This window comes from Ailuropoda melanoleuca, chromosome 17 (assembly GCF_002007445.2).
Source record: "Ailuropoda melanoleuca isolate Jingjing chromosome 17, ASM200744v2, whole genome shotgun sequence".
Classification (NCBI taxonomy): Eukaryota; Metazoa; Chordata; class Mammalia; order Carnivora; family Ursidae; genus Ailuropoda; species Ailuropoda melanoleuca.
In genome coordinates, this window is record NC_048234.1 from 14,431,607 (window position 1) to 14,439,031 (window position 7,425).

Consider the following 7,425-nt stretch of genomic DNA (forward strand, 5'->3'; position numbering starts at 1 on the left):
CCTCCCGCCTGTGCTCGGGGCGGGGCGGGGCCCTGAGCGCTTCCGACTTGTGCGCGGGGCGGGGCGGCCCCCTCCCCACCGGCGCGGGCGCTGCGCGCGCACCGTCCCCGCCCCGCGGCCTGCCGGGCGGAGCGCCACCGCGGGCGCTGCTGCGGGTGTGGGTGAGCGCGGCCTGCGAGGGCGCAGAGCCCCTTGGCCCGGCTGCTGCTGTGGGACAGGGCAAACACTCGTGCTGACCGTTTCTTGTTTCCCTTTGTAAAAAAGAGCTCTTGTTATCTTGTTTGGCTGTTTCAGAAGTAACACGTTTATTGTAGTAACTTCAGAGTACAGCTAGACAGAAAGGAACGGAGAAACCACTCGTGATGCGCGCCTCCGGGCGCACCTGCATCCGTCCTCCTCCGCAGCGCTCAGATGTCTGCGGGACTTAGAGCGGACTCCAGGCCCCGTGCACCTTGGTGACGGGTCTGCGACCGCGCCCAGCATCACTGCCCAGCATTGCACCTGGCACCGCGGAGCCCAGCTCTGCGCCCAACACCCTTTGGGGTCTTCCCGCCACCGCACCCTGCTGGGACCCAGGCCCACACAGCGGCTGTACCAGTGCTCCAGACACCTTCATGGCACTTAGGTTTCCGGGTGCGGTACAGGTGTGTGTACTTGAGGCCGTATCAGATAAGAACACAAGGAACGGGACACAGGGCTAGGGGCGTGCGGCAGGGAGGGCCGCGAGGGCTGGGGACGACGGTGGTCTGCAGAGCAACGTCGGGCTCGGGTCCAGGGCAGGCAGCAGTGGATAGAGAGAACCCACAGAGGAGGGGAGAAACGGTTGCACAGGGTTCTTGGGTGCTGTTGGCACCTGGGAGATGGGGAGCAGTCTCGAGGTGGGCGCACACACCCTGTGGGGATTAGCCTCTCACTGGAAGGAAGGCCCAGGGAAGGGTGTGTTGGTCCTCAGGGCTGACCAGCCCCGCTCTTGGCCAGTGGGACAGGAAAGTGGGTTTCTGGTTTTCACCTGCATTGCTTCAGTTGTCCATGAGGGTGACGTTTCCTTTTGTACGCTAATGTGCCCTCCGTTTGTCCATGATCCAGTCAACCGGTTGTTAATATCCTGGCTTTTTGGATTCTAAAAACCGAGTCCAGGGCAAACATTTTAAGAACTAATTCACTATTTGCACCTCATGCGTGTTAGCACCTGCAAGTACAAAGGGAGTTGCAGACACCCCTCCTTGCCATTTGTCTCTTCCTGGCTTCTGACAGGGGCCCTCTCAGCACCCTCTGTGGGCCGGTGCGAGGACGCCAGCTCTCTCCTGGTGTGGTCCCCTCAGGAGCAGCTCTCTCCTCTGGTGATCTTTTTCTGCCGTGAGTTCTTTGGACAATGGCTGATTTACTGCCCCTTCCCCTTTGCTCCTTACTCCCTACTTGGTGGAGTGAGCCTTGCAGAGGTTGCTTTGCACTTGCCACAAGGGCCCCTGGCTCCTGCTGGCTGGGCCTCCACTCCTCTCCTCACAGCTTCCCCAGCACAGTCACGGGCCCCACGGACCTGCACACGGGCCACAGCAGGTCTGCACCAGGCGCTTCACCCTGTGCCGTATGCTGGACTCTGCAGGTGACATCTCGGGCACTCCAGGAGAGACAACCTGGGGGCTGGGTGGAAATCACCCAGGCAGAGCGCTAGGCGGTTCAGGACGGTGCCTGGGATGGCCTCGGCCCACTGTGCCCAGCAGGCACCAGCAGCTCATGAAGAAAGCCGCTGGTGGCACCCAGCAGACCTACCCAGGCCTCATCACACTGCGGCCACTCCTGGCATTTGTACAGATCCATCTCTTCAGACCGGCCTGGCCCAGGTGTGGGTTATATAAGTGTCACCTGGGGCTGGTTTTCCCAGAGCAGCCCGTTTGCCCTGTTCTGGTGTTTTATGAACAGCACCCTTTTGGATGGTAAATTAGATAGTCACTGGGCTGAGGGGCTTTTGTCTACAAACTCACTGCTTCCAACCATCACAGGGCCATCCTAGAGATGGTCAACAAGAAGGGTACTCTCATACGTAGCAGGAAAACACAGAAGGTTTCCAAAGTCCCCATGGGTCACTGTTCCTTTCAGTGGGTTCTGGATCAGATCAGTTTGGTCCAGGTCTCCCAAGGTACTGCTCTTAGAACTCTCTAGGCATTCAGCAGATGGCGTCCTGTGTTATAAAAGCACACATCCAACCCCAAACTAGTACCTCCCTTCTGACTTTTCCCACCCCCTAGACCGTTACTGTCAGCCATCTGCTCTAGCACATGAGCTCCTCAGCAGTGGGACGTGTCTGCCTGGTTCATGGCCATAAGACCTGTGCTCGTTGCGCGCTGACACGTGGACAGCCTGGATGGAAACCGCAAACTCCTCAACACACACAACCCACCAAAGCAGACTTATGAAGAAACAGGACATCTCACAGACCTGCAGCTATTGAATCGGTAACCAAAGCCTCCCAACAAAGAAAAGCTTCACTGGTGAATTCTACCACGGATTTAGAGAAAAAGTAATACCAATCCTTGAATTCTTCCCAAATGTTGAGGAGGAGGGATCACTTCCTAACATTTCCTCTGAAGCCAGCACTGCCTTGATACCAAAGCCAGACAAAGACTCTACAAGAAAAGAGAACTACGAAAACAACCATCATAAACCTTGATGCAAAATTCTCAGCAAAATACTGGGAAACTGCATACTCCCGCAAGTTAGGAAGATGGTACCCCACGACCAAGTGGGATTAGCTCCTGGAATGCAAGGATGGTTCAGCCTCAAACTCAATCCGGGGGAGATACCACACTAACAGAACGAAGTGGGAAAAGCCCACAGGATCATCTCAACCGTGGCAGAGAAAGCATTCCATAAAATTCAACACACCTTCATGATAAAAATACTCAACAAAGAATAGAAAGAAACTTTTTCAGCATAGTAAGGCCACATATAAAAAGTCCAAAGCAAACATCATACTCAGTGAAAAAGTTAAAAAAAAAAAAAACCTTTCCCCTAAGATCAGAAATGAGAAAGATGCCACTTTTACCACTTCTATTCAACATAGTATTGGGAGTTCTAGCTAGAGCAATTGAGCATGCATAAAAAACAAACAAACAGCATCTAAATTGGACAGAAAGAAGTAAAATTATCTCTGTTTACCAGTGGCATGCTTTTATGTAAAATCATCAACTCAGGGATTTGAAAGATTCCACAAAATACTGTTAGAAGTAATAAATTCAGCAAAGTTGCAGAATACTAAATAAACATGCAAAAATCAGTTTTGTTCCCATACACTAAAAAAAAAATCCCAAAAGGAAATTAGGAACACAATTCCATTTACAACAACATAAAAATAAATACTTAGAAATACACTTCAGCGAGGGGACAAAAGACTTGTGAGCTGAAAATTATAAAACATTGGTGAAAGCAATAAGACACAAATGGAAACACCGCCCATGTTCATGAATCTGAATATTAACATTGTTAAGATGGCACTAGTACCCAAAATGACCTACACATTCAATGCAACCCCTGCCAAAATTATCATAGCCCGTTTTGCAGAAATGGAGAAGCCAATCATCAAATTTACATAGAGTTGTAAGGGGCCTAGAAGAACTGAAATGACCCTGAAAAAAGCACTAAGTTGGAGGGTTCACACTCCCTGATTTTAACACTTAACTACAAAGCTACAGAAATCAACACAGTGTGGCATAAGCCCAGATAAGCAAAGCAATGAAAGACACTAAAAAGCCCGGAAATAAACCCTTGCCCACATGGTCAAATGATTTTGACAAGGGTGCCGTGACCATTTAATGGGGAAAGAATGGTGTTTTCAACACATGGCGTTGGGAAAACTGCATCTCTACACGCGAAAGCAGGACGCTGACCCTTACTAACACCAAATACAAAAATTAACTCAAAATGGATCAAAAGCCTAAACCTAAAACATAGGGTGAAACCTTCATGACACTGGATTTGGTAATGATTTCTTGGATATGACATCAAAATGCAAAGGCAACCAAAGAAGAAAAAAGAGTTGAACTGGATTTCCTCAAAATTAAAAAAGTTTGTGCATCAAAGGACACAATTGATCAACAAAGTGCAACGACAACTGACAGAACTTGAGAAAACATTTGCAAATCATTTATCTGATAAGAGATCAATATCCAGAATATATAAAGAACACCTACAAGTCAACAACAACAACAAAAACCCAGCCCAAATCAAAAATGAGGAAAGGACTCAAATGGACATTTCTCCAAAGAAAATATATAGATGGCCGATAAGCACATGAGAAGATGCCCAACATCATTACTCATTAGGGAAATGCCAACCAAACCCACAATGATGATGGAGTTTCAATGGATACAAATTTTTGCCATCAAAAACTAGCATTATATAGAACTGTATGTTGAGGAAATCAAAATAAAAATCTTTACTTCAAAAAAAAAAAAAAGAAACAACAACAACAACCCACAGTGAGATACCACTTTCCCCTCATTAGGACAGCTACAACGAACACACACATATCCAACCAGAAAACAACAAGTGTTGGCGAGGATATGGTAAAACTGGAATCCTTGTGCACTGCTTGTGGGAATGCAAACTGGTACAGCCACTCTGGAAAACAGTGTGGAGGTTTCTCAAAACGTTAGAAATAGAGCTGCCCTATGATTCACCGATCCCACTTGTGGGTATACACACAAAAGTAAAAGCAGGGACACGGACAGATATTTGCACACCCACATTCATAGCAGCATTACTCACAACAGCCAAGAGGTGGGAACAACTCAAGAGTCCTTCGACAATCAATGGACAAATCAAATGTGGGTTATACATAGGATGGAATAGTGTTCAGTCTTAAACAGGAAAGGAATCCTGACACCTGCTACAACACGGGTGAACCTGGAGGACACCGTGCCAGGTGAAGTAAGCCAGTCACATCTCAAGGCCACTGCCCCCTGCTTCCTGGGTCCTTGAGTCTGGCCCTGTGCACTTCCCCTCTCTGCATGGCCCCTGAGCCCAGGTCACTTCAGGGGGCCCTTGGTGCCCACCCACCCCCTCCCACCAGCTCCAGTCTCCCCAGGGCACTGTGGGGCATGTGTCACTGTCCACCTTACAGCGAGAGGAGCTACAACAGGGCACGTGGCAAGTGCTCAATGCACATCTAACTAGAAGAGGAGAGGGAGGAGGACTCGGAGAAAAGGGGGGCTTTCTGGAGGGTGACGACAGGGACAGTTTGGGACCCATAAGGATGCTTACTTTAGTCTGTAGTCAGTCCGCAGCCTCGGAGGAGCTTCGAGTAAGAGGAAAGCATCTCTGTGGACACTTCCAAATGCGGTGAACAGGTGCAGACGGGGAGGGCAGGGTGGCCAGAACGGCCTCAGGCCCTGGGGAAATCCGGGCTCCTGGCCTGCCCCTCCCTCCCGCCAGTGGGCTGACTCCTCCAGGAGGGACCGAGCTGCTTCCAGCCTCAGTGCTCTGGAGAATGGCACCCATCTGTGTACCAGTCTGTGGAGCCGGGGGGGGGNGGGGGGGGGGGGGGGGGGGCGCTGGGGGCGGCCCAGGGCTGATGCTGAGTGCTTCGCAGGCAGTGGGGGGAGCGCTGCTGTGCGGAATTAAGCAAGCCCCTGGTGAGCCTTTGATAAATGCTGGTGAAGCCGGCCTTGTTTGTAAACAAGGAGATGGAAGTGTGGGAGGAGGGCTGCCCAGTCTGGAAGGCCTCCCCTGCGCCACAGGGGCCTTGCCAGACCACGAAGGGGTGGAGGTGGACACTGCTGGTGTGAGTACCACAGCACTGCTGCAGGGGACGGTCACGGAGCGGTGCCCAGGCCGGCGCCCTGGGCCTCCCCACAGACTCAGCACTGCTCCTCCGCACTAACTCGCACCAGGGTGTTAATGGTGGACAGTGCTTCCCAGAGCCGTGGGCACCAGGTCCGGGGAGAAGGACTCCGGAGGGGAGGGTGACAGCTGCAATTCAGGTAGGAAGGCGCTGAGGTGCTGCACATGCTGGCCAGCACAGCGGGCGGGGGGGGGGGGGGGGGGGGGGGGGGGGGGGGGCGGGGATGGGAGCTTATCCCTCCCTCTGTCGCCCAGAGCCTTTTCACTCCTCATGCTGGTGCCTCCCAGCTAAGGCCCTGCCACGGGCACTGCCAGGCTGTGGTCCAGGGGTCATCTGCTGGGGAACAGTTTTGGCTCAAGAGGAGGCAGCACCTCCGCTGAGCTGCCTGCAATGGGACAGGTGGCCCTGAGAGGCTGCAGGCCTCAGGTGAGCACCTGCCTGTCAGGTCTGCCGCTGCGGGCGGCCTGGAGCAGGCTTTCCGTCCAGGCTGGAACGGTGCTTGGGCGGTCAGCATCCCCAGGAGGAGGGGGCCGAGCGCTGCAACACCTGCAGGCTTCCTCTGCACGTCAGGAGCCACTGTGCTCCGGCACCCCAGAGGAGCACGGATGCGGCTGCGAGGAGGGAGCCCTCAGAGCCCGCCCCCCACCACAGACCCTGACCCTGACCACCAGCTGAGGCTGCAGGGTACAGAGCAAGGCAACAGCACCTCTCGCCCACCCCTCTAGCCCCTGCTGTCCTACAGCCACAATCCTGACATGAACAGGAGACCTGGGGGCTCTGACCAGGGATGGGGGCGGGGCTCTAATTCCACATAATCACTCTTTATAGAGCTGACCTGTGCCAGTGTGCTCCTGGCGCCCCTCTGGGGGCTGAGCATCAGGACAGTCAAGGATCCTGTGTGGGAGGGCTGGCTGTACCCAGCCGGAAAAGGGGCAGGGAGGAAAAGCAGAAAGCCCCGATTGCCCCCTGTCCCTCTGCTGAGTAGGAAGAGAACTGGAGCCAAGTAGCTGTTCCTTGGCCGTCTGAGCGGGAAGGACAAACTGAGGGTCTCACCCCACATCCAGGGGTCTCCAGGGCCTGTCTACCCCTGTGCCCTCAGCCCGCCTTCTTTCCTAGTGGCTCCCCCACCTTCCCTGCACCCCCCCCCAATTCCCTGGCCCATCTTGCCCTGGCTTGGTTCTTCATCCATCCTCCCCCACAGGGGGTCTCCTTAGCCCACTTACTCCTGGCAGGGGTCCTGGTCGCCTTCTCCCCTGTGGGTCCCCCAGCCCACCTTCTCCCCCAAGGAATCCCCCTGCCCACCTTCTTCCTGGAAAGTCCCCCAGACCACCTTCTCCTCCAGAGGGGTGTCCGGCCCATCTTCTCCCCCAGAGGGGGTCGCCGTGCCCTCCTCCCCAGAGCCCACATTCCCAGAGAGGGGACCCTCAGCCCATCTTCTCCCCCACAGGTGTCCCCCGGCCCTCCTCCTCCCCTGCCCACCTTCTCCCAGGCAGGCCCCCCAGCCCACCTTCTCCCCCAGAGGGGTCCCCCGGCCCACCTTCTCCCCCGCAGGTCCCCGGCCCGCCTTCCCTCGGCGGGAGCGGCGG

General features: G+C 54.2%; 1 long non-coding RNA gene across 1 annotated transcript; it reads right to left on the reverse strand.

Annotated features, from left to right (window-relative positions):
* Positions 1 to 279: 279 nt before the first annotated feature.
* Positions 280 to 7,357, reverse strand: LOC109490918. The gene is made up of 2 exons (XR_002144273.2): positions 5,260 to 7,357; positions 280 to 2,179 (listed from the first exon to the last, which is right to left on the reverse strand). It is a non-coding gene; the product is annotated as an uncharacterized LOC109490918 (long non-coding RNA).
* Between the last annotated feature and the right edge of the window lie 68 nt (positions 7,358 to 7,425).